Below are 26,551 nucleotides of genomic sequence, written 5' to 3' on the forward strand. Positions count from 1 at the left end.
CGCTAATTCCTGCGGTCACTGCGGGGTCTCCTCTGAGCAGCAAAGGTCTGAGCGCCAGGACGGGGCAGGGAGCGAATACACTGCGCTGCTGAGATCTGAGCACTTAGTTGTGTTGTGAGATGTTCGGATGTGTTGTGTTTAAGAAGTGTCTCTTAGCAGTGTGTGTGTGTGTGCTTCGGTGTGAAAGTCCAGGAGAAAACGTTAAAACTCATGAAACGATTTGAGCATGCAGCTGGAAAACAGGAATCCAAAGTGAATGAATCGGGCAGAGGTGTGGCTGGGAAGGAAAGGTGTTTGCAGGGGAGGGGGAGAAAATCCCAGCAGACTTTCCAGTGATTTGGGAGAGCAGATGCAAATGATTTACTTATGAATCTGCCTGGGAGGTTTCGTGTGCTCTGATGCTGCCTCTTGACTGCTGTGTTTGGTGCTGAGCTGCGAGTCTGAGCACGCGTAGGGCCGGGGATGTGGGAGTGCTGCCGTGCTTCTGAGCCACCTCTGTGCTTTGGAGTTGAACTCTCCTGTTCAACTTTGAACAGTGAAGTCAGCTTTGGAGTTGAACTCGCTCGCTGCCTTGTCCTGACTTTGCTGGAGTTTGTTTCAGCTGATAATTTGCACTCTGGTTGTTTACTCGGTCTGGGTTTTTGGGGCAAAGTTAGCAGAACAAACCCTGTGTCCCTAACGATGATCTTAGGGGATCAAATGCTGTCTTCCCTATTTTCAGTAGTTCTGAGCTGTCACTGAGCAGCTGCGTTTCCCATGATTTGGAGAAAGGAACTAATTTTTGTTTTGCATGGATTTGCATTAGGGATGCACCTTTTGTTCTTCCCTCTGAAGATCTTCCCAAGTCTGGCCAATTAATAATCAACAGAAAATGCACTCGCTTTGATTTTCATACCTTAAATGTCTGAAGATTGTCCTTATCCTACTGGAATCTCCAGGAGCTCCCAGCCATGGCTGGGCTGACTCTGGGCTCATCCCAAGAGATAAATGACCCGGCTGCCTCCAACCCGTGCCTTCAGGTGCAGAGCCCGACTGTCACTGTGGGCTCCTGGTGGGCATTGGCCACACTGGAACTGGGGGTTCTGACACTGTGCCCCAGGACCTGGCAGAGCTGAGCAGGTGGGAATGGGGCTGGGAGGGGTGGGGTGAACACAAATGGAGTAGGAGTTCTGTGAATGTTCTTTAAACATAATTATAGACGTGTATAATTTCCATACAGACAGCTGAAAGCAATGAGAAGGGGGGAAAAAAGAGCTAATCACAGTTAGTTCCTTTTTGTTTGTGATGTTTTCTTAACCTTAGTTATTAAAATGAAGCTTTAATTTCTTTGAAAGTTATCTGCAAAGGAAAGACTGTGCTAGAAATATGGTTGGTGCCAAGTCTCAAACACACTCCAGTTTCTATCACCTTCCTCTTCATCATCTGCTCTTGTGACATCAGCTCGCCATTACTGCAGGTGTATGGCAGACCTGGAGATCCACCTGAACTTAATGCTCCTCTGGAACTTAATTTTGTACATTTTCAAAAGTGATCAAATGTGTTTAAATATTTCATGACCTGACAGGAACGTTTCCTGATAGTCTTTGCTGTCAGAAGGGTGATGATTCTGTGGGTGAGGATTCAGGCACTGAATACTGGAGGGTGCTGAGGTGTCAGTGAATGGGCTGAGCTGGGGGTGAAGTTGGTCACAGCGCTCCTGGGGGTGTCCCGCTCTGGTAAGTTCAGGTTCCTCTGGCTGTACAGTGCACACCAAGCTGGAGTGGAGGGTGGGTAACGAGAAAATTATGCCCAAATACAGTCCTGTGTGTTGCCACAAATGATGCAGGATTTACATTTTTCGTTCTGTGCGTATGTATGAGCATAGGCTTTATGTTTGAGAATGAGATATTTGTGACTTTTTGATGTGCAGATGGTCACAGTGCCTGTACTCATTGTCAGGGGTGTGCAGTGTTACGGCAGCGCTTGAGCTTTGAGGCTCTTCATGAGGCGAATGAAAAACAGGATAAACATAAAGTGAATGAATGTAAATAATCAGAGTAAACAGCAACTATAAGTCACTACAACTATTAACAACTACGGACTTGTCAATAATAGATGTGGTCACTTTCTTAGTTCCAAGTGCTGATCTCTTTGCTTCCAAGGGGAATTCCAGGGATGGCCTTGGGAGCTGTGGATGGTCAGTATGTAAAGCTCAATGTTATGTCTGTAGTGATGTAATGTGATGTCTGTTTGGAGACCTCTGATACTCTTTAGAGTTTGGTTGGTAGAATAATAGAACTTTTACTTCTGGAAATGTGCTCGAGCTGCCTTGCATGATGGCTGGGTTTTCTTCAGAAGCCATGTCCAAGGGCCATTGGTTCCACTCCTACTGGGTTCATGTACTCATCCATTCCAGTGCAGTAAATTAAAGCATAATAACAATAAATACATGTTATCAGACATCATCCAGTGCTAAACGGTACTTAATACCCAAGAATCTTCATGTTGTGTCTCTCTATGCACCCTGGGCACTTTTTGCCCTAAAGAACAGCAAGCTGCCAGCTCACACGGCTGTTTGTTTACCTGTGAGGGTGGCGGAGCTGCCCCAGCCAACATTTGGAACTTAATCAGGTAATGCTCCTTTTCTTTATGTCATCTGCTAGCTGCATTATTTATTTAGCCTCCCCACAACAAAGACACCATTGTTTTTGAGTGTTGCAAGAGAAAGCAGCATGCCTGCCACTGTCTGTGACCATACTGACACCCCTGAGCCCCTCATTTCTTCATTTCTCTAATGCAGGGGAGGAGCGTGTCCTGATGGCAGAACAGGCAGCAGCTGGGGGGCTGTTCTATGGGGATCCTGTCCCAGAGGGACTCTGGTGTCCTTCTCTGTTTACTTCTCTCACATTCTGTGGTGCCTGTGAGAGAAACAAATGGGCCACAATTGCCTGGGAGCGATGGAGCAGCATCCTGCACTGCTCCTCAGTGCTGCCACTGTGCAATCCCCAAGTGTTTCTTTAAATGTAGTGACAAGCTTCGTTTACATTCCGGCTCAGTAATTACCTGTGAAAAAAGAAAGCACAGAAGTTGTGAGCAGCAATGCTTTTGTTGGACAGAATGTCCCATGAGCTCCTTATCCATTGCTTCTCTGCACAAATAAGATATTGAGGTATTTGCACGGGATGAGCTGTGTTAAAAAGGGTACAACAAAAGGGTAAAACATATACAGATTATTCAATAGATGTATACCGTGTTCAGCATAATCTTATTAAAATGAGGTTTAGACATTAGGAAGAGGTCATAAATGTAGCGAAAAACTGAATGTGTTTTACTTTAGGGGATGTTAATTACTATCTTCTTCAATCCAGCCCCTGACAGCAGCGAGGTGTCTGCTATTTCCATTGGTATGGTTTGCACTTCAGTGACTGGAGCTGCTTCCAGGCTGTGGCTCAGGGGTCTCTCGTGGTGTGTGACAGCTGTACCCAAGGAAGTCCACTTAATTTAATAAAATATTAAACGGTATCATTGAGCCCATTGTATGCCTATCCAGGCTGCTGCAGCCCTTTGGTTAAGACACTAAACTGTCCCTGCTTGGGGTGATACAATGTTTGGTGCTCCCCAAGAATTCTTCTCCATAGGTTCAAAGAGATTGGGCACTGGATGTGTAGCATTTAAACATGCTTACAACTTGCTTTCAATTGGGAAACTTGTTCAGCTAAACGTTGTTGTAATGAGTCCTTCAAATATGATTTGATTGTTCTGACCTAAAGACCCACAATTACATATTTACTGGGAAGAAATCCCATAACCTGACCCAGTCAAAGCCCACAGCGGAGGTTTCTGTGGCTGTAAGTGTGGCTGTGCTTTCACAACACAAATCTTTGGCCTCAATACCGACATTTCAGGTAACTGGTATTGGTGCTCACTCTTCCCTGGCACACAGCTGTTTGCTTCTGCTCCACACTGCGGCTGGAAGCCCTGTGTGCTGTAACTGCCTGTACTGCTGGAATAGGGAAACCATCCCCATGGGAACGAGGGCAGGGGAAGCCTGGCTGCAGAATGTGTTGTATGAAACTGGGGTCTGGAGGAGTGCAGGAGCATTGGTCTTTGATCCGGGGCACTTCTGTATGAATTAGAGCAGTGGTAGTGCCCTTTGTATTGCTTTTTGTGCATAACCAACCTGCTAACAAAAAAATTAACTATGTCTTAGGAAATGCTGGAGAGCTACTGATTATGTTTGCTGGAAGGTTACGCAGCAGGATTAACTCCTATAGGAATTACTGGGCAATGGTAAAAGGTACTGAGTGCGCAGCTGCAGCTGCACGGTCCTCTGCCCCTCTCACTGCTCTGATCGCTCAGCAGTGCAGCTGCCAGGCCTGGGGTTAATGAGGACTCTCAGTGAAATCATCTTCTCTGTTAGGCTGCTGTTATTTGGATGGTTTGGGTTCGTAAAGCCCAGGATCATTATGTTTCCTTCCTCTCTCTGATACCATTGACCTAGTTTTTGAAGCTGGTAACTCTGAGCAGCCATCTGTAACCCAGCTGATACCAAGTAATGAAAATAACAGAGAGGTAACAGCCCGCTGGGTGGATTGCAGCTTTATGGGGAGCATTTGCTGTTTGTATTTCCACTGCTCCCCCTCTGAGTTTTGCTTTCTGACCTGTGGTGTGAGGCAGAGGGGGGGTCCAGGAGCAGCATGGGCTTACAGCAGCACTGCTGCTTTGGTGGTGTTAGTACTGCATGGTTTGTGCTAAAAGAGAACAACAGAGCATGAGGTGCTGGTCAGGTGAGCTGGCAGCAGCCACCTTTGTTGGCTGTTGCTGTTTTGTGCATTTTAACCAGAAATACAGCTCAGTGTCCTCAGGAGCTGCGTGCACGCACGGATTAATCCATGGCAAATTGTTGGCCTGTGCTTCCACCCCTGGGGTAAACGGTTCCAGGTATACTGAATACCTCTCCAGGTAAAAGCAAACTGTGGCCTACATTTTGCAGCCAATGGGATGGAAAAGAAGGCATTAGCAATATCAGTGGTGGCATATCACCTAGCTTCTTTTGACTCCAATTCATACTGGAGTTCTAGCATGTCTGGTACAACAGCACTTAATGGAGGTGTAACTTCATTCAGGCCACGGTAATCTACCGTCAGCCTCCATTCCCCACTGGTTTTACGCACTGGCCATATGGGGCTGTTAAAAGGCGAGTGCGTTTTGCTAATCACTCCCTGATTTTCTAATTGGCGAATTAGCTTGTGAATGGGGAGCAATGAGTCCCTATTGGTGCGGTACTGCCGTCTGTGAACCACTTTGGTGGCAATTGGTACCTCTTGGTCTTTTACCTGGAGCAACCCCACAGCAGAAGGATCTGACAGACCAGGTAAAGCTGACAGCTGCTTAACACCGTTTGTGTTAACAGCAGCTATCCCAAAGGCCCATCGATACCCCTTGGGATCCTTAAAATATCCCATCCTAAGGTAATCGATTCCCAGTATACATGGAGCCTCTGGACCAGTCACAATAGGGTGTCTCTGCCAGTTTTTACCAGTGAGGCTTATTTCGGCCTCCAATATAGTCAATTCTTGGGAACCCCCAGTCACTCCATGTATATATATTGGTTGTGTCCCTTGGTGACTTGAGGGCATTAGGGTGCATTGTGCACCAGTGTCCACCAAGGCTTTATATTTCTGTGGTTGAGATGTGCCAGGCCACTTAATCCACACAGTCCAGTATACTCTATTGTCCCTTTCCCCCCCCTGGCTGGGGGCAGGGCCCCTCTATTGTTTACCTCGTTGACTTGCAGCAACTGGAACTCTCCCCTTCTTGGAAGAGTTCACCTTGGTAGTTGTTTCACCTTGTAATTCTTTCACTTGTGCCTGAAGTGCAGAGGTGGATGAATTACACCACTTCTTCATGTCCTCCCCATGACTACAGAGGAAACGCAACAAGGCAAGACGTGTAGTCCTATCGTCTTTTGCTTGAATACGAGGTGTCTTATCATTGTCATTTGCTTGAATACGAGGACGTCTCTTTTTAATGGTTGAGATTTTCGATGATACAAGTCGAGAGGAACTCATGTTGTTTAGCTTCCTCAATAGGCGATTGTGGAAATCCTGGTTTCCATCATCTTGTACCACCGTGGATTCATCTACATCAGGCACATTAGCCAATTTGTCAATAATATCATTTTGTGTTCCCTCCACTTCGTTTAACCTTTCCACAATTTTGACAATGGCTGAAGTATACAGATTAACTTCTGTGGCGCTTATAAATAATTCAAGTTCCTGAAGTCTGCCAATTAGTTCATTCACAAAGGGTTTCCTGTCCCCTTTGCCATATACTAATGCAAGTGCACTGGCATGCTTTTCTGGAGCTGCTTTTGTAAAGTCACGCCACATTTGTCGTGGAACGCGGACTGCTTCAGGATCATGTAATTGGTCTGGATCATTACGATTGAACTCGCGGCTGTATAGCATTTCCACCAGAGCATTTTCTCTCAAAAATTGGATACCTTTCTCAATATCAGTCCATTTCTTTCTCTCAGGCTCCAAGTCCCGTTTAAAGGGGAATCTATCTCTTACCGCTATCAACATCCGCTTCCAGAGGGTGTAGGACCGATTTTGGCATGTGCCAATACCTCTGTCCACACGTGAGTCCCTGGAAATGCTACCCAGTTGGCGAGCTTCACTGCCATCGAGCCACGCACTGTTGGCACCATTGTCCCAGCAGCGAAGTAACCAAGTGACCATATTTTCTTTTGGCTGACGTGTGTAAGCCTTTCTTAGATCTCGAATTTCACTCAGTTTAAAAGATCGATCAATAATGGTCGTAATACTTTGCTCACCTTTTGCTCTATCAAGAGTCCCAGGTGTTGATGGTGGCAACTGTATTGATGAGGCTGCCCCATCTATAAGTTTGGACTTGAGAAATTCTCGTAAAGAAAAACTAGCTTTTGGCTCCTCTTCTGACTCTGACCCTGACGCTTGTGTTATTTCCTCCAGGTAACCCACCTTCTTTTTCCTCTCTCCTAACTTTCTCTGCTCCTCTAACTTCTTCTGCTCCTCAAACTTCTTCTGCTCCTCTATCTTCTTCTTATACCCCTCTAACATCCTCTGCTCCTCCAACTTCTTCTGGTCTTCTGACTCCCCCTGCTCTCCCGAGTCACCTGAGTCTCCTGAGTCCTGCTCTCCTAACTCCCTCCGCTCTTCTAACTCCTTCTGCATTTTCTCTAACTGAGTTGAAACTTGTTTTGTCTTTCACCCTCTTACAGGGGCAACCAACATTGTATCTGGTGTCCCCGATGGTTGGTCCAATTGGACTACATGTGCCCCCGGTGGCTGGTCAGATTGGACTACATGCGCCCCCAGTGGCTGGCCCAATTGGACTACATGTGCCCCTGGTAGTTGGTTAAATACATTCAACTCACCCTGGAGGGCACATAGCTGGTCTCGGAAAGCGTTCCGCTCAAACTGGACGGCACCAAGCTCAGTCTGGAGGCTGTTGTAGTTGGACTGGAGAGTGTTGTACCCGAACCGGAGGACGTTATGCTCGGCCTGGAGGGCAGTGTGCTCAGTCTGGAGAGTGTTGAGCTCGGTCCGGAGGGCATTGTGCTCAGTCTGAAGAGCGTTGTGCTCAGACTGGAGGGCATTATGCTCGGACTGAAGAGTTTTGTGCTCGGTCTGGAGGGTGTCACAATTGGGTTGAAGGGCATCGTGCTTAGGCTGGAGGGTGCCGCACTCAGACTGGAGGGCGTCATACTTGGACTGGAGAGTATTGTACCCGGACCGGAGAGCGTTGTGCTCAATCTGGAGAGTATTGTGCTCGGTCCAGAGGGCATTGTGCTCAGTCTGAAGAGCGTTATGCTCGGACCGGAGGGCATTATGCACAGACTGAAGAGTGTTGTGCTCGGACCGGAGGGCATCGCAGTTGGGTTGGAAGGCATCGTGTTTGGCCTGGAGGGTGCCGCACTCAGACTGGAGGGTGTCATACTTGGACTGGAGAGTATTGTGCTCGGTCTGGAGGGCATTGTGCTCGGTCAGGAGGGCATCGCGCTCAGTCTGGAGAGTGTTGTACTCGGACCGGAGGGCGCTGTGCTCGGACTGGAGAGTGTCGTGCTCGGACCGGAGGGCGCTGTGCTCGGACTGGAGAGTGTTGAGTTGGGATTGCAGGGAGCTTTTCTCATCCCAAAGTTTTTCTGCGTCAGCTCTAAGATTCTCTTTCTCGTACCAGATTGAGTCTCGTTGGTACAGATCTTTTCTCGCAGCTTTAAAAGCTTTTTCTCTCTCTACCTTCTCAGTCCAAAGTTTTTCTGCCTCAGCTCTAAGACTCTCCTTCTCGGCCCTGAGACTCTCTCTCTCAGCTTCAAAAACTTCCCTCTCAGGAATGGTATTGACTAAGGCCCGATAAGCATTAGCTAGGCCCAAAATCATTTGTGCCTCCTGAGATCTGCCTGAGCCACAACATTCCTGCCTCAAATATGCAATCAAACTCTCAGGATTCTTCAAGTGTTCAGGAGTGAAGCTCCATAACACTGAAGATGTCTGTCCTTTGAGAATCTCTTCAAAGCCTCTCCACACTCCCTGCCACTCAGTATTCTCTGGTTCTAGGGAAGACTTCCTCCGGATGTTATAAATCCAGATACTGAGTGAGATTATTATAATAATCAACAGTAAGATCAGGGAGATTAAGAGTGTGGCCCACTGATCATTCAAAAACTGCATAAAGGATTCATAGAAAGAAAGAGGAGCACGCTTAAAAATCACCATTTCTGTATAATTAGTTGCATTAGTTGCTCCCTCTGAAGCTGTACGCAGATACGAAGTGAGCATTACTAACCATGCTTTCAATCCATTATACAATTGTATAGCTCCATAAGAAAAAGTGGCTAGCTTAAACATGACCCAATATGTTCGGAGCATCTCAAAAAAGGAACCAATGGCACACAGTCCCTGGTAAAAAAATTTTAGTAGAGAAAACATTTTTTTTTCCTTTTTTTTTCTTCAATAGAGAGGAAAAAAAGTAAAAGAAAACAAAGCTCAGCAGTGTTTATAAAATATACCGGAGTATTGGCAGTCCACCTGGACTTTCAAGGTCAAGCTCGCAGGTGCAGAATCGCAAACCTGAGATAGCTCCTTAACAGGGAAAAAAACTCGTAGCTCTGTTAAAAGCTAAAAGAGCAACAGAAGAAAACACAGAAAAACAGCAACTCAAATTGCCCGCATTCAAAAGGGGAGAGAGCGTCAAGGATGGGGAAGCGTCAACAGCTGTGCCGTTATCAATACCAACACCCCGTTCTCTCATGAAATTCTTTCATTCCTACGAGCCAACTTGTAATGTTTTGCATGCCATCTGACACTCCAGTTCTTCAGGCATTGTTGCCTGTAGGTAATATGAGAAGTAGTGGTTGTTGGTTGTTGAATTGTTTCATTTTTTAATGAATTCTGATGGCAAACAAGCAGCGTTCCCTTTGATGAGACTGTACACCAGGCTGTGACAGCTTGTGTTGTGATGTGAGGTGGAATTAGATGGAAGAACATTAGCAGGGGGAAGATTGAGTGAGGGACTGAGTGAGTGTTGGAGCTCAGTATGCTTCATAGGGAGCATGGGAATGATGGTGGAGTTCTTTATTCCGTAGTGAGGCTGGAGAACTTTCTGTTCACCAGCTGTGCAGTAAACCAAGGGTACGTACTACCGTGTTTAAGAACCAGCTGTGTTGTCTTAGGAACATGGTGTGAATAGGCACGGAAAGATTTTTGTCTGGTTTTGTCTTCTGTAGAGACATTTCAAATGCCTGCAAAGAAGGAAGTGTATAGGTCCCTACTTAAGAGCGGTTGTACAGGGATGGGCTGCGGATCTGGAGTGGTAGAACCGAATGGTCCACTCGTAATGGGAAGAAGCGTGTTGTTATCCCCTGTGCTGGGTAGCCCAGATGCGGTCCCAGCGCTCCAGCTGTGACCTCCTCAGGGCTGAGCAGAGGGCGGGATAACCGCCCTTCACCCACGGGTGGCACCTGGCCTCACGCAGCCCAGGACAGCGTTCGGCAAGGCAGCCCGGGTGGGTTCCTTGCAGGTTCAGCCTGGTGTCCAGCAGGACTGGTGGTTCTGCTCCAGCTGGCTGACCCCAGCTGTAGCACGGCCTGTGGATGTTGGTCCAAAGGAGCAGAGGTTTGCCATTGCCCTCTCTGAAGCCCGTGGGGTTCGTGTCTGGAATGCAACAGTGGCAGCAGTTGCACGGCAGTAGGAAAAAGGGGAGAGAGCGTCAAGGATGGGGAAGCGTCAACAGCTGTGCCGATGTCAATACCAACACTCAATACCAACACTTTGTTTTTCAATTGTTTTCAATGTTAATTTATTGTTTGCAGTCTTTCTGTTTTCTATTTGAGGTTGAATTGGACGGTGATGACAAGGGTCCGTTGGGGCCAGTGTGTGTCCCAGGTGCTGCCTGGCCCCCGCCTCCTCAGCTGCCCCATGGGCTCTTCTATTGCTGCCGGCGGGGTGGCCTCTTCTTTGATGGTGCTGATGCCTTAAGAAGGGTTTTTAGCAAGACTAAAAGTTAAAAGCAAGACTAAAAGGGAAAAGCAAGACTAAAAGGGAAAACCAGCAGTGAAAGGGAAAAGCAAGACTAAAAGGGAAAAGCAGCAGGGAAAGTGAAAAGCAGCAGTGAAAGGGAAAAGCAAGAATAAAAGGGAAAAGCAAGACTAAAAGGGAAAAGCAGCAGGGAAAGGGAAAAGCAAGACTAATAGGGAAAAGCAAAACTAAAAGGGAAAAGCAAGACTAAAAGGGAAAAGTAAGACTAAAAGGGAAAAGCAGCAGTGAAAGGGAATAGCAAGACTAAAAGGGAAAAGCAAGACTAAAAGGGAAAAGCAAGACTAAAAAGGAAAAGCAGCAGTGAAAGGAAAAAGACTAAAAGGGAAAAGCAGCAGTGAAAGGGAAAAGCAAGACTAAGAGGGAAAAGCAGCAGTGAAAGTGAAAAGAGTAAAAGGGAAAAGCAGCAGTGAAAGGGAAAAGCAAGACTAAAAGGGAAAAGCAGCAGTGAAAGGGAAAAGACTAAAAGGGAAAAGCAGAAGTGAAAGGGAAATGCAAGACTAATAGGTGTCACGGGTTACTTAGATCTACCTATGCCCGTGACACGGGAAGCCACCCCGTGGGCCCCCCCCGGGGCCTGGTAAGTAGGGGGAAAAGGCGAGTGGGATAAAACAGCAACAATCTAAGGAGGAAAAACTTATTTTACTAAATATGATATCGAAATACAAGATAACACAATATAATATAACTGAGGCTAACAAATCGAACGAAACAGAGAGAGAGAGTCCCCGAAAACTGAGAGTCCTACTATGAACTCTAGGCGACACGGCTGGAACGCATCCCACTCTCCGAGAAGTTCGAGAGAAGAAGGAGGGCACTCCAGCCTGAAAACGAGATTATATAGAGTCCTGGTCCCGTAACTTATTGTTACTCCTGTTGCTCTCTGGGATATGTAGTCTTCTTCTGTGGACTGCACATTCAAGAGAAGTATCCATACTTGACATTATGTTATGATGTGGAATACTGATAGCAAAATTACAAAATTACAAGACCATGATAGGGAAAAGCAGCAGTGAAAGGGAAAAGCTAGACTAAAAGGAAAAAGCAGCAGTGAAAGGGAAAAGCAAGACTAAACGGGAAAAGCAGGACTAAAAGGGAAAAGCAAGAATAAAAGGGAAAAGCAGCAGTGAAAGGGAAAAGCAAGACTAAAAGTGAAAACAAGCAGTGAAAGGGAAAAGCAAGACTAAAAGGGAAAAGCAAGACTAAAAGGGAAAAGCAAGACTAAAAGGGAAAAGCAGCAGTGAAAGGGAAAAGCAGCAGTGAAAGGGAAAAGCAAGACTAAAAGGGAAAAGCAGCAGTGAAAGAGAAAAGCAAGACACAAAAGGGAAAAGCAGCAGTGAAAGGGACAATCAAGACTAAAAGGGAAAAGCAAGACTAAAAGGGAAAAGCAAGACTAAAAGGGAAAAGCAAGACTAAAAGGGAAAAGCAAGACTAAAAGGGAAAAGCAAGACTAAAAGGGAAAAGAAGCAGGGAAAGGGAAAAGCAAGACTAAAATGGAAAAGCAGCAGGGAAAGGGAAAAGCAAGACTAAGAGGGAAAAGCAAGACAAAAAAGGACAAGCAACACTAAAACGGAAAAGCAGCAGTTTAAGGGAAAAGCAAGACTAAAAGGGAAAAGCAAGACTGAAAGGGAAAAGCAGCAGTGAAAGGGAGAAGCAGCAGTGAAAGGGAAAAGCAGCAGTGAAAAGGAAAAGCAGCAGTGAAAGAGAAAAACAAGACTAAAAAAGAAAAGCATCAGTGAAAGGGAAAATCAGCAGTGAAAGGGAAAAGGAAGACTAAAAGGGAAAAGCAGCAGTGAAAGGGAAAATCAGCAGTGACAGGGAAAAGGAAGACTAAAAGGGAAAAGCAGCAGTGAAAGGGAAAAGCAGCAGTGAAAGGGAAAATCAAGACTATAAGGGAAAAGCAAGACTAAAAGGGAAAAGCAAGAATAAAAGGGAAATGCAAATATAAAAGGGAAAAGCAAGACTAAAAGGGAAAAAGAGCAGGGAAAGGGAAAAGCAAGACTAAAAGGGAAAAGAACCAGTGAATGGGAAAAGCAGCAGAGAAAGGGAAATGCAGCAGTGAAAGGGAAAAGCAAGACTAAAAGGGAAAAGCAAGACTAAAAGGGAAAAGCAAGACTAAAAGGGAAAAGAAGCAGGGAAAGGGAAAAACAAGACTAAAATGGAAAAGCAGCAGGGAAAGGGAAAAGCAAGACTAAAAGGGAAAAGCAAAACTAAAAGTGAAAAGCAAGACTAAAAGGGAAAAGCAAGACAAAAAAGGACAAGCAAGACTAAAACGGAAAAGCAGCAGTTTAAGGGAAAAGCAAGACTAAAAGGGAAAAGCAAGACTGAAAGGGAAAAGCAGCAGTGAAAGGGAGAAGCAGAAGTGAAAGGGAAAAGGAGCAGTGAAAAGGAAAAGCAGCAGTGAAAGAGAAAAACAAGACTAAAAAAGAAAAGCATCAGTGAAAGGGAAAAGGAAGAATAAAAGGGAAAAGCAGCAGTGAAAGGGAAAATCAGAAGTGACAGGGAAAAGGAAGACTAAAAGGGAAAAGCAGCAGTGAAAGGGAAAAGCAGCAGTGAAAGGGAAAATCAAGACTAAAAGGGAAAAGCAAGACTAAAAGGGAAAAGCAAGAATAAAAGGGAAAAGCAAGACTAAAAGGGAAAAGCAAGACTAAAAGGGAAAAGCAGCAGGGAAAGGGAAAAGCAAGACTAAAAGGAAAAGCAGCAGTGAATGGGAAAAGCAGCAGAGAAAGGGAAATGCAGCAGTGAAAGGGAAAAGCAAGACAAAAAGGGAAAAGGAAGACTAAAAGGGAAAAGCAGCAGTGAAAGGTAAAAGCAAGACTAAAAGGGAAAAGCAGCAGTGAAAGGGAAAAGCAAGACTAAAATGGAAAAGCAGCAGCGAAAGGGAAAAGCAGCAGTGAAAGGGAAAAGCAAGAATAAAAGGGAAAAGCAAGAATAAAAGTGAAAAGCAAGACTAAAAGAGAAAAGAAAGACAAAAAAGGAAATCAGCAAGATTAAAAGGGAAAAGCAGCAGTGAAAGGGAAAAGCAGCAGTGAAAGGGAAAAGCAGCAGTGAAAGGGAAAAGCAGCAGTGAAAGGGAAAAGTAGCAGTGAAAGGGAAAAGGAAGACTAAAAGGGAAAAGCAGCAGTGAAAGGGAAAAGCAGCAGTGAAAGGGAAAAGCAAGAATAAAATGGAAAAGCAGCAGTGAAAGGGAAAAGCAAGACTAAAAGGGAAAAGCAAGACTAAAAGGGAAAAGCAGCAGTGAAAGGGAAAAGCAGCAGTGAAAGGGAAAAGCAAGACTAAGAGGGAAAAGCAAGACTAAAAGGGAAAAGCAAATATAAAAGGGAAAAGCAAATATAAAAGGGAAAAGCAAGACTAAAAGGGAAAAGCAAGACTAAAAGGGAAAAGCAGCACTGAAAGAGAAAAGCAAGACTAAAAGGGAAAAGCAGCAGTGAAAGGGAAAAGCAAGACACAAAAGGGAAAAGCAGCAGTGAAAGGGACAATCAAGAATAAAAGGGAAAAGCAAGACTAAAAGGGAAAAGCAAGACTAAGAGGGAAAAGCAGCAGTGAAAGGGAAAAGCAAGACTATAAGAGAAAAGCAGGACTAAAAGGGAAATACAGTAGTGAAAGGGAAAAGCAGCAGTGAAAGGGAGAAGCAGCAGTGAAAGGGAAAAGCAGCAGTGAAAAGGAAAAGCAGCAGTGAAAAGGAAAAGCAGCAGTGAAAGAGAAAAACAAGACTAAAAAAGAAAAGCATCAGTGAAAGGGAAAATCAGCAGTGAAAGGGAAAAGGAAGACTAAAAGGGAAAAGCAGCAGTGAAAGGGAAAATCAGCAGTGACAGGGAAAAGGAAGACTAAAAGGGAAAAGCAGCAGTGAAAGGGAAAAGCAGCAGTGAAAGGGAAAATCAAGACTATAAGGGAAAAGCAAGACTAAAAGGGAAAAGCAAGAATAAAAGGGAAAAGCAAGACTAAAAGGGAAAAGCAAGACTAAAAGGGAAAAACAGCAGGGAAAGGGAAAAGCAAGACTAAAAGGGAAAAGCAGCAGTGAATGGGAAAAGCAGCAGAGAAAGGGAAATGCAGCAGTGAAAGGGAAAAGCAAGACTAAAAGGGAAAAGCAAGACTAAAAGGGAAAAGCAAGACTAAAAGGGAAAAGAAGCAGGGAAAGGGAAAAGCAAGACTAAAATGGAAAAGCAGCAGGGAAAGGGAAAAGCAAGACTAAAAGGGAAAAGCAAAACTAAAAGTGAAAAGCAAGACTAAAAGGGAAAAGCAAGACAGAAAAGGACAAGCAAGACTAAAACGGAAAAGCAGCAGTTTAAGGGAAAAGCAAGACTAAAAGGGAAAAGCAAGACTGAAAGGGAAAAGCAGCAGTGAAAGGGAGAAGCAGCAGTGAAAGGGAAAAGCAGCAGTGAAAAGGAAAAGCAGCAGTGAAAGAGAAAAACAAGACTAAAAAAGAAAAGCATCAGTGAAAGGGAAAATCAGCAGTGAAAGGGAAAAGGAAGACTAAAAGGGAAAAGCAGCAGTGAAAGGGAAAATCAGCAGTGACAGGGAAAAGGAAGACTAAAAGGGAAAAGCAGCAGTGAAAGGGAAAAGCAGCAGTGAAAGGGAAAATCAAGACTATAAGGGAAAAGCAAGACTAAAAGGGAAAAGCAAGAATAAAAGGGAAAAGCAAGACTAAAAGGGAAAAGCAAGACTAAAAGGGAAAAAGAGCAGGGAAAGGGAAAAGCAAGACTAAAAGGGAAAAGCAGCAGTGAATGGGAAAAGCAGCAGAGAAAGGGAAATGCAGCAGTGAAAGGGAAAAGCAAGACTAAAAGGGAAAAGCAAGACTAAAAGGGAAAAGCAAGACTAAAAGGGAAAAGAAGCAGGGAAAGGGAAAAGCAAGACTAAAATGGAAAAGCAGCAGGGAAAGGGAAAAGCAAGACTAAAAGGGAAAAGCAAAACTAAAAGTGAAAAGCAAGACTAAAAGGGAAAAGCAAGACAAAAAAGGACAAGCAAGACTAAAACGGAAAAGCAGCAGTTTAAGGGAAAAGCAAGACTAAAAGGGAAAAGCAAGACTGAAAGGGAAAAGCAGCAGTGAAAGGGAGAAGCAGCAGTGAAAGGGAAAAGGAGCAGTGAAAAGGAAAAGCAGCAGTGAAAGAGAAAAACAAGACTAAAAAAGAAAAGCATCAGTGAAAGGGAAAATCAGCAGTGAAAGGGAAAAGGAAGAATAAAAGGGAAAAGCAGCAGTGAAAGGGAAAATCAGAAGTGACAGGGAAAAGGAAGACTAAAAGGGAAAAGCAGCAGTGAAAGGGAAAAGCAGCAGTGAAAGGGAAAATCAAGACTAAAAGGGAAAAGCAAGACTAAAAGGGAAAAGCAAGAATAAAAGGGAAAAGCAAGACTAAAAGGGAAAAGCAAGACTAAAAGGGAAAAGCAGCAGGGAAAGGGAAAAGCAAGACAAAAAGGAAAAGCAGCAGTGAATGGGAAAAGCAGCAGAGAAAGGGAAATGCAGCAGTGAAAGGGAAAAGCAAGACTAAAAGGGAAAAGGAAGACTAAAAGGGAAAAGCAGCAGTGAAAGGTAAAAGCAAGACTAAAAGGGAAAAGCAGCAGTGAAAGGGAAAAGCAAGACTAAAATGGAAAAGCAGCAGCGAAAGGGAAAAGCAGCAGAGAAAGGGAAAAGCAAGAATAAAAGGGAAAAGCAAGACTAAAAGGGAAAAGAAAGACAAAAAAGGAAATCAGCAAGATTAAAAGGGAAAAGCAGCAGTGAAAGGGAAAAGCAGCAGTGAAAGGGAAAAGCAGCAGTGAAAGGGAAAAGCAGCAGTGAAAGGGAAAAGTAGCAGTGAAAGGGAAAAGGAAGACTAAAAGGGAAAAGCAGCAGTGAAAGGGAAAAGCAGCAGTGAAAGGGAAAAGCAAGAATAAAATGGAAAAGCAGCAGTGAAAGGGAAAAGCAAGACTAAAAGGGAAAAGCAAGACTAAAAGGGAAAAGCAGCAGTGAAAGGGAAAAGCAGCAGTGAAAGGGAAAAGCAAGACAAAAAGGAAAAGCAGCAGTGAATGGGAAAAGCAGCAGAGAAAGGGAAATGCAGCAGTGAAAGGGAAAAGCAAGACTAAAAGGGAAAAGGAAGACTAAAAGGGAAAAGCAGCAGTGAAAGGTAAAAGCAAGACTAAAAGGGAAAAGCAGCAGTGAAAGGGAAAAGCAAGACTAAAATGGAAAAGCAGCAGCGAATGGGAAAAGCAGCAGTGAAAGGGAAAAGCAAGACTAAAATGGAAAAGCAGCAGCGAAAGGGAAAAGCAGCAGAGAAAGGGAAAAGCAAGAATAAAAGGGAAAAGCAAGACTAAAAGGGAAAAGAAAGACAAAAAAGGAAATCAGCAAGATTAAAAGGGAAAAGCAGCAGTGAAAGGGAAAAGCAGCAGTGAAAGGGAAAAGCAGCAGTGAAAGGGAAAAGCAGCAGTGAAAGGGAAAAGTAGCAGTGAAAGGGAAAAGGAAGACTAAAAGGGAAAAGCAGCAGTGAAAGGGAAAAGCAGCAGTGAAAGGGAAAAGCAAGAATAAAATGGAAAAGCAGCAGTGAAAGGGAAAAGCAAGACTAAAAGGGAAAAGCAAGACTAAAAGGGAAAAGCAGCAGTGAAAGGGAAAAGCAGCAGTGAAAGGGAAAAGCAAGACTAAGAGGGAAAAGCAAGACTAAAAGGGAAAAGCAAATATAAAAGGGAAAAGCAAATATAAAAGGGAAAAGCAAGACTAAAAGGGAAAAGCAAGACTAAAAGGGAAAAGCGGCACTGAAAGGGAAAAGCAAGACTAAAAGGGAAAAGCAGCAGTGAAAGGTAAAAGCAAGACTAAAAGGGAAAAGCAGCAGTGAAAGGGAAAAGCAAGACTAAAATGGAAAAGCAGCAGCGAAAGGGAAAAGCAGCAGTGAAAGGGAAAAGCAAGAATAAAAGGGAAAAGCAAGACTAAAAGGTAAAAGCAAGACTAAGAGGGAAAAGCAGCAGTGAAAGGGAAAAGCAAGACTAAAAGGGAAAAGCAAGACTAAAAGGTAAAAGCAAGACTAAGAGGGAAAAGCAGCAGTGAAAGGGAAAAGCAAGACTAAAAGGGAAAAGCAAGACTATAAGAGAAAAGCAGGACTAAAAGGGAAAAGCAGTAGTGAAAGGGAAAAGCAGCAGTGAAAGGGAGAAGCAGCAGTGAAAGGGAAAAGCAGCAGTGAAAAGGAAAAGCAGCAGTGAAAGAGAAAAACAAGACTAAAAAAGAAAAGCATCAGTGAAAGGGAAAATCAGCAGTGAAAGGGAAAAGGAAGACTAAAAGGGAAAAGCAGCAGTGAAAGGGAAAAGCAGCAGTGAAAGGGAAAATCAAGACTATAAGGGAAAAGCAAGACTAAAAGGGAAAAGCAAGAATAAAAGGGAAAAGCAAGACTAAGAGGGAAAAGCAAGACTAAAAGGGAAAAACAGCAGGGAAAGGGAAAAGCAAGACTAAAATGGAAAAGCAGCAGTGAATGGGAAAAGCAGCAGTGAAAGGGAAATGCAGCAGTGAAAGGGAAAAGCAAGACTAAAAGGGAAAAGCAAGACTAAAAGGGAAAAGCAAGACTAAAAGGGAAAAGAAGCAGGGAAAGGGAAAAGCAAGACTAAAATGGAAAAGCAGCAGGGAAAGGGAAAAGCAAGACTAAAAGGGAAAAGCAAAACTAAAAGTGAAAAGCAAGACTAAAATGGAAAAGCAAGACAAAAAAGGACAAGCAAGACTAAAACGGAAAAGCAGCAGTTTAAGGGAAAAGCAAGACTAAAAGGGAAAAGCAAGACTGAAAGGGAAAAGCAGCAGTGAAAGGGAGAAGCAGCAGTGAAAGGGAAAAGCAGCAGTGAAAAGGAAAAGCAGCAGTGAAAGAGAAAAACAAGACTAAAAAAGAAAAGCATCAGTGAAAGGGAAAATCAGCAGTGAAAGGGAAAAGGAAGACTAAAAGGGAAAAGCAGCAGTGAAAGGGAAAATCAGCAGTGACAGGGAAAAGGAAGACTAGAAGGGAAAAGCAGCAGTGAAAGGGAAAAGCAGCAGTGAAAGGGAAAATCAAGACTAAAAGGGAAAAGCAAGACTAAAAGGGAAAAGCAAGAATAAAAGGGAAAAGCAAGACTAAAAGGGAAAAGCAAGACTAAAAGGGAAAAGCAGCAGGGAAAGGGAAAAGCAAGACTAAAAGGAAAAGCAGCAGTGAATGGGAAAAGCAGCAGAGAAAGGGAAATGCAGCAGTGAAAGGGAAAAGCAAGACTAAAAGGGAAAAGGAAGACTAAAAGGGAAAAGCAGCAGTGAAAGGTAAAAGCAAGACTAAAAGGGAAAAGCAGCAGTGAAAGGGAAAAGCAAGAATAAAAGGGAAAAGCAAGACTAAAAGGGAAAAGAAAGACAAAAAAGGAAATCAGCAAGATTAAAAGGGAAAAGCAGCAGTGAAAGGGAAAAGCAGCAGTGAAAGGGAAAAGCAGCAGTGAAAGGGAAAAGCAGCAGTGAAAGGGAAAAGGAAGACTAAAAGGGAAAAGCAGCAGTGAAAGGGAAAAGCAGCAGTGAAAGGGAAAAGCAAGAATAAAATGGAAAAGCAGCAGTGAAAGGGAAAAGCAAGACTAAAAGGGAAAAGCAAGACTAAAAGGGAAAAGCAGCAGTGAAAGGGAAAAGCAGCAGTGAAAGGGAAAAGCAAGACTAAGAGGGAAAAGCAAGACTAAAAGGGAAAAGCAAATATAAAAGGGAAAAGCAAATATAAAAGGGAAAAGCAAGACTAAAAGGGAAAAGCAAGACTAAAAGGGAAAAGCGGCACTGAAAGGGAAAAGCAAGACTAAAAGGGAAAAGAAGCAGTAAAAGGGAAAAGCAGCAGTGAAAGGGAAAAGCAAGACTAAAAGGGAAAAGCAAGACTAAAAGGGAAAAGCAAGAATAAAAGGGAAAAGCAAGACTAAAATGGAAAAGCAAGACAAAAAAGGACAAGCAAGACTAAAACGGAAAAGCAGCAGTTTAAGGGAAAAGCAAGACTAAAAGGGAAAAGCAAGACTGAAAGGGAAAAGCAGTAGTGAAAGGGAAAAGCAGCAGTGAAAGGGAGAAGCAGCAGTGAAAGGGAAAAGCAGCAGTGAAAAGGAAAAGCAGCAGTGAAAGAGAAAAACAAGACTAAAAAAGAAAAGCATCAGTGAAAGGGAAAATCAGCAGTGAAAGGGAAAAGGAAGACTAAAAGGGAAAAGCAGCAGTGAAAGGGAAAATCAGCAGTGACAGGGAAAAGGAAGACTAAAAGGGAAAAGCAGCAGTGAAAGGGAAAAGCAGCAGTGAAAGGGAAAATCAAGACTAAAAGGGAAAAGCAAGACTAAAAGGGAAAAGCAAGAATAAAAGGGAAAAGCAAGACTAAAAGGGAAAAGCAAGACTAAAAGGGAAAAGCAGCAGGGAAAGGGAAAAGCAAGACTAAAAGGAAAAGCAGCAGTGAATGGGAAAAGCAGCAGAGAAAGGGAAATGCAGCAGTGAAAGGGAAAAGCAAGACTAAAAGGGAAAAGGAAGACTAAAAGGGAAAAGCAGCAGTGAAAGGTAAAAGCAAGACTAAAAGGGAAAAGCAGCAGTGAAAGGGAAAAGCAAGAATAAAAGGGAAAAGCAAGACTAAAAGGGAAAAGAAAGACAAAAAAGGAAATCAGCAAGATTAAAAGGGAAAAGCAGCAGTGAAAGGGAAAAGCAGCAGTGAAAGGGAAAAGCAGCAGTGAAAGGGAAAAGCAGCAGTGAAAGGGAAAAGGAAGACTAAAAGGGAAAAGCAGCAGTGAAAGGGAAAAGCAGCAGTGAAAGGGAAAAGCAAGAATAAAATGGAAAAGCAGCAGTGAAAGGGAAAAGCAAGACTAAAAGGGAAACGCAAGACTAAAAGGGAAAAGCAGCAGTGAAAGGGAAAAGCAGCAGTGAAAGGGAAAAGTAAGACTAAGAGGGAAAAGCAAGACTAAAAGGGAAAAGCAAATATAAAAGGGAAAAGCAAATATAAAAGGGAAAAGCAAGGCTAAAAGGGAAAAGCAAGACTAAAAGGGAAAAGCGGCACTGAAAGGGAAAAGCAAGACTAAAAGGGAAAAGAAGCAGTAAAAGGGAAAAGCAGCAGTGAAAGGGAAAAGCAAGACTAAAAGGGAAAAGCAAGACTAAAAGGGAAAAGCAAGAATAAAAGGGAAAAGCAAGACTAAAATGGAAAAGCAAGACAAAAAAGGACAAGCAAGACTAAAACGGAAAAGCAGCAGTTTAAGGGAAAAGCAAGACTAAAAGGGAAAAGCAAGACTGAAAGGGAAAAGCAGCAGTGAAAGGGAAAAGCAGCAGTGAAAGGGAGAAGCAGCAGTGAAAGGGAAAAGCAGCAGTGAAAAGGAAAAGCAGCAGTGAAAGAGAAAAACAAGACTAAAAAAGAAAAGCATCAGTGAAAGGGAAAATCAGCAGTGAAAGGGAAAAGGAAGACTAAAAGGGAAAAGCAGCAGTGAAAGGGAAAATCAGCAGTGACAGGGAAAAGGAAGACTAAAAGGGAAAAGCAGCAGTGAAAGGGAAAAGCAGCAGTGAAAGGGAAAATCAAGACTAAAAGGGAAAAGCAAGACTAAAAGGGAAAAGCAAGAATAAAAGGGAAAAGCAAGACTAAAAGGGAAAAGCAAGACTAAAAGGGAAAAGCAGCAGGGAAAGGGAAAAGCAAGACTAAAAGGAAAAGCAGCAGTGAATGGGAAAAGCAGCAGAGAAAGGGAAATGCAGCAGTGAAAGGGAAAAGCAAGACTAAAAGGGAAAAGGAAGACTAAAAGGGAAAAGCAGCAGTGAAAGGTAAAAGCAAGACTAAAAGGGAAAAGCAGCAGTGAAAGGGAAAAGCAAGAATAAAAGGGAAAAGCAAGACTAAAAGGGAAAAGAAAGACAAAAAAGGAAATCAGCAAGATTAAAAGGGAAAAGCAGCAGTGAAAGGGAAAAGCAGCAGTGAAAGGGAAAAGCAGCAGTGAAAGGGAAAAGCAGCAGTGAAAGGGAAAAGGAAGACTAAAAGGGAAAAGCAGCAGTGAAAGGGAAAAGCAGCAGTGAAAGGGAAAAGCAAGAATAAAATGGAAAAGCAGCAGTGAAAGGGAAAAGCAAGACTAAAAGGGAAAAGCAAGACTAAAAGGGAAAAGCAGCAGTGAAAGGGAAAAGCAAGACTAAGAGGGAAAAGCAAGACTAAAAGGGAAAAGCAAATATAAAAGGGAAAAGCAAATATAAAAGGGAAAAGCAAGACTAAAAGGGAAAAGCAAGACTAAAAGGGAAAAGCGGCACTGAAAGGGAAAAGCAAGACTAAAAGGGAAAAGAAGCAGTAAAAGGGAAAAGCAGCAGTGAAAGGGAAAAGCAAGACTAAAAGGGAAAAGCAAGACTAAAAGGGAAAAGCAAGAATAAAAGGGAAAAGCAAGACTAAAATGGAAAAGCAAGACAAAAAAGGACAAGCAAGACTAAAATGGAAAAGCAGCAGTTTAAGGGAAAAGCAAGACTAAAAGGGAAAAGCAAGACTGAAAGGGAAAAGCAGCAGTGAAAGGGAAAAGCAGCAGTGAAAGGGAGAAGCAGCAGTGAAAGGGAAAAGCAGCAGTGAAAAGGAAAAGCAGCAGTGAAAGAGAAAAACAAGACTAAAAAAGAAAAGCATCAGTGAAAGGGAAAATCAGCAGTGAAAGGGAAAAGGAAGACTAAAAGGGAAAAGCAGCAGTGAAAGGGAAAATCAGCAGTGACAGGGAAAAGGAAGACTAAAAGGGAAAAGCAGCAGTGAAAGGGAAAAGCAGCAGTGAAAGGGAAAATCAAGACTAAAAGGGAAAAGCAAGACTAAAAGGGAAAAGCAAGAATAAAAGGGAAAAGCAAGACTAAAAGGGAAAAGCAAGACTAAAAGGGAAAAGCAGCAGGGAAAGGGAAAAGCAAGACTAAAAGGAAAAGCAGCAGTGAATGGGAAAAGCAGCAGAGAAAGGGAAATGCAGCAGTGAAAGGGAAAAGCAAGACTAAAAGGGAAAAGGAAGACTAAAAGGGAAAAGCAGCAGTGAAAGGTAAAAGCAAGACTAAAAGGGAAAAGCAGCAGTGAAAGGGAAAAGCAAGAATAAAAGGGAAAAGCAAGACTAAAAGGGAAAAGAAAGACAAAAAAGGAAATCAGCAAGATTAAAAGGGAAAAGCAGCAGTGAAAGGGAAAAGCAGCAGTGAAAGGGAAAAGCAGCAGTGAAAGGGAAAAGCAGCAGTGAAAGGGAAAAGGAAGACTAAAAGGGAAAAGCAGCAGTGAAAGGGAAAAGCAGCAGTGAAAGGGAAAAGCAAGAATAAAATGGAAAAGCAGCAGTGAAAGGGAAAAGCAAGACTAAAAGGGAAAAGCAAGACTAAAAGGGAAAAGCAGCAGTGAAAGGGAAAAGCAGCAGTGAAAGGGAAAAGTAAGACTAAGAGGGAAAAGCAAGACTAAAAGGGAAAAGCAAATATAAAAGGGAAAAGCAAATATAAAAGGGAAAAGCAAGGCTAAAAGGGAAAAGCAAGACTAAAAGGGAAAAGCGGCACTGAAAGGGAAAAGCAAGACTAAAAGGGAAAAGAAGCAGTAAAAGGGAAAAGCAGCAGTGAAAGGGAAAAGCAAGACTAAAAGGGAAAAGCAAGACTAAAAGGGAAAAGCAAGAATAAAAGGGAAAAGCAAGACTAAAATGGAAAAGCAAGACAAAAAAGGACAAGCAAGACTAAAACGGAAAAGCAGCAGTTTAAGGGAAAAGCAAGACTAAAAGGGAAAAGCAAGACTGAAAGGGAAAAGCAGCAGTGAAAGGGAAAAGCAGCAGTGAAAGGGAGAAGCAGCAGTGAAAGGGAAAAGCAGCAGTGAAAAGGAAAAGCAGCAGTGAAAGAGAAAAACAAGACTAAAAAAGAAAAGCATCAGTGAAAGGGAAAATCAGCAGTGAAAGGGAAAAGGAAGACTAAAAGGGAAAAGCAGCAGTGAAAGGGAAAATCAGCAGTGACAGGGAAAAGGAAGACTAAAAGGGAAAAGCAGCAGTGAAAGGGAAAAGCAGCAGTGAAAGGGAAAATCAAGACTAAAAGGGAAAAGCAAGACTAAAAGGGAAAAGCAAGAATAAAAGGGAAAAGCAAGACTAAAAGGGAAAAGCAAGACTAAAAGGGAAAAGCAGCAGGGAAAGGGAAAAGCAAGACTAAAAGGAAAAGCAGCAGTGAATGGGAAAAGCAGCAGAGAAAGGGAAATGCAGCAGTGAAAGGGAAAAGCAAGACTAAAAGGGAAAAGGAAGACTAAAAGGGAAAAGCAGCAGTGAAAGGTAAAAGCAAGACTAAAAGGGAAAAGCAGCAGTGAAAGGGAAAAGCAAGAATAAAAGGGAAAAGCAAGACTAAAAGGGAAAAGAAAGACAAAAAAGGAAATCAGCAAGATTAAAAGGGAAAAGCAGCAGTGAAAGGGAAAAGCAGCAGTGAAAGGGAAAAGCAGCAGTGAAAGGGAAAAGCAGCAGTGAAAGGGAAAAGGAAGACTAAAAGGGAAAAGCAGCAGTGAAAGGGAAAAGCAGCAGTGAAAGGGAAAAGCAAGAATAAAATGGAAAAGCAGCAGTGAAAGGGAAAAGCAAGACTAAAAGGGAAAAGCAAGACTAAAAGGGAAAAGCAGCAGTGAAAGGGAAAAGCAGCAGTGAAAGGGAAAAGCAAGACTAAGAGGGAAAAGCAAGACTAAAAGGGAAAAGCAAATATAAAAGGGAAAAGCAAATATAAAAGGGAAAAGCAAGACTAAAAGGGAAAAGCAAGACTAAAAGGGAAAAGCGGCACGGAAAGGGAAAAACAAGACTAAAAGGGAAAAGCAAGACTAAAAGGGAAAGGGAAGAATAAAACAGAAAAGGAAGACTAAAATGGAAAAGCAGCAGTAAAAGGGAAAAGCAGCAAAGAAAGGGAAAAGCAAGACTAAAAGGGAAAAGCAAGACTAAAAGGGAAAAGCAAGAATAAAAGGGAAAAGCAAGACTAAAAGGTAAAAGCAAGACTAAGAGGGAAAAGCAGCAGTGAAAGGGAAAAGCAAGACTAAAAGGGAAAAGCAAGACTATAAGAGAAAAGCAGGACTAAAAGGGAAAAGCAGTAGTGAAAGGGAAAAGCAGCAGTGAAAGGGAGAAGCAGCAGTGAAAGGGAAAAGCAGCAGTGAAAAGGAAAAGCAGCAGTGAAAGAGAAAAACAAGACTAAAAAAGAAAAGCATCAGTGAAAGGGAAAATCAGCAGTGAAAGGGAAAAGGAAGACTAAAAGGGAAAAGCAGCAGTGAAAGGGAAAAGCAGCAGTGAAAGGGAAAAGCAGCAGTGAAAGGGAAAAGGAAGACTAAAAGGGAAAAGCAGCAGTAAAAGGGAAAAGCAGCAAAGAAAGGGAAAAGCAAGACTAAAAGGGAAAAGCAAGACTAAAAGGGAAAAGCAAGAATAAAAGGGAAAAGCAAGACTAAAAGGTAAAAGCAAGACTAAGAGGGAAAAGCAGCAGTGAAAGGGAAAAGCAAGACTAAAAGGGAAAAGCAAGACTATAAGAGAAAAGCAGGACTAAAAGGGAAAAGCAGTAGTGAAAGGGAAAAGCAGCAGTGAAAGGGAGAAGCAGCAGTGAAAGGGAAAAGCAGCAGTGAAAAGGAAAAGCAGCAGTGAAAGAGAAAAACAAGACTAAAAAAGAAAAGCATCAGTGAAAGGGAAAATCAGCAGTGAAAGGGAAAAGGAAGACTAAAAGGGAAAAGCAGCAGTGAAAGGGAAAAGCAGCAGTGAAAGGGAAAAGCAGCAGTGAAAGGGAAAAGGAAGACTAAAAGGGAAAAGCAGCAGTGAAAGGGAAAAGCAGCAGTGAAAGGGAAAAGCAAGAATAAAATGGAAATGCAGCAGTGAAAGGGAAAAGCAAGACTAAAAGGGAAAAGCAAGACTAAAAGGGAAAAGCAGCAGTGAAAGGGAAAAGCAGCAGTGAAAGGGAAAAGCAAGACTAAGAGGGAAAAGCAAGACTAAAAGGGAAAAGCAAATATAAAAGGGAAAAGCAAATATAAAAGGGAAAAGCAAGACTAAAAGGGAAAAGCAAGACTAAAAGGGAAAAGCGGCACTGAAAGGGAAAAGCAAGACTAAAAGGGAAAAGCAGCAGTGAAAGGGAAAAGCAAGACACAAAAGGGAAAAGCAGCAGTGAAAGGGACAATCAAGAATAAAAGGGAAAAGCAAGACTAAAAGGGAAAATCAAGACTAAAAGGGAAAAACAAGACTAAAAGGGAAAAGCAAGACTAAAAGGGAAAGGGAAGAATAAAACAGAAAAGGAAGACTAAAATGGAAAAGCAGCAGTAAAAGGGAAAAGCAGCAGTGAAAGGGAAAAGGAAGACTAAAAGGGAAAAGCAGCAGTGAAAGGGAAAATCAGCAGTGACAGGGAAAAGGAAGACTAAAAGGGAAAAGCAGCAGTGAAAGGGAAAAGCAGCAGTGAAAGGGAAAATCAAGACTATAAGGGAAAAGCAAGACTAAAAGGGAAAAGCAAGAATAAAAGGGAAAAGCAAGACTAAAAGGGAAAAGCAAGACTAAATGGGAAAAAGAGCAGGGAAAGGGAAAAGCAAGACTAAAAGGGAAAAGCAGCAGTGAATGGGAAAAGCAGCAGAGAAAGGGTAATGCAGCAGTGAAAGGGAAAAGCAAGACTAAAAGGGAAAAGCAAGACTAAAAGGGAAAAGCAAGACTAAAAGGGAAAAGAAGCAGGGAAAGGGAAAAGCAAGACTAAAATGGAAAAGCTGCAGGGAAAGGGAAAAGCAAGACTAAAAGGGAAAAGCAAAACTAAAAGTGAAAAGCAAGACTAAAAGGGAAAAGCAAGACAAAAAAGGACAAGCAAGACTAAAACGGAAAAGCAGCAGTTTAAGGGAAAAGCAAGACTAAAAGGGAAAAGCAAGACTAAAAGGGAAAAACAGCAGGGAAAGGGAAAAGCAAGACTAAAATGGAAAAGCAGCAGTGAATGGGAAAAGCAGCAGTGAAAGGGAAATGCAGCAGTGAAAGGGAAAAGCAAGACTAAAAGGGAAAAGCAAGACTAAAAAAGAAAAGCAAGACTAAAAGGGAAAAGAAGCAGGGAAAGGGAAAAGCAAGACTAAAATGGAAAAGCAAGACTAAAAGGGAAAAGCAAGAATAAAAGGGAAAAGCAAAACTAAAAGTGAAAAGCAAGA

The 26,551-nt window shown here is 43.0% G+C and overlaps 1 long non-coding RNA gene across 1 annotated transcript in view; it reads right to left on the bottom strand.

Annotated features, from left to right (window-relative positions):
• Nucleotides 1-10,291: 10,291 nt before the first annotated feature.
• LOC146759330 (uncharacterized) overlaps nt 10,292-26,551 on the bottom strand; it is an 85,676-nt gene continuing 69,416 nt past the window's right edge. The window contains exon 4 of the long non-coding RNA XR_014932414.1: nt 10,292-11,466. This is a non-coding gene — a long non-coding RNA (uncharacterized LOC146759330). The remainder of the gene's footprint in view (nt 11,467-26,551) is intronic.

This window comes from Coturnix japonica, chromosome 10 (assembly GCF_054131305.1).
Source record: "Coturnix japonica strain WE chromosome 10, WE-NBRP24, whole genome shotgun sequence".
NCBI lineage: Eukaryota > Metazoa > Chordata > Aves > Galliformes > Phasianidae > Coturnix > Coturnix japonica.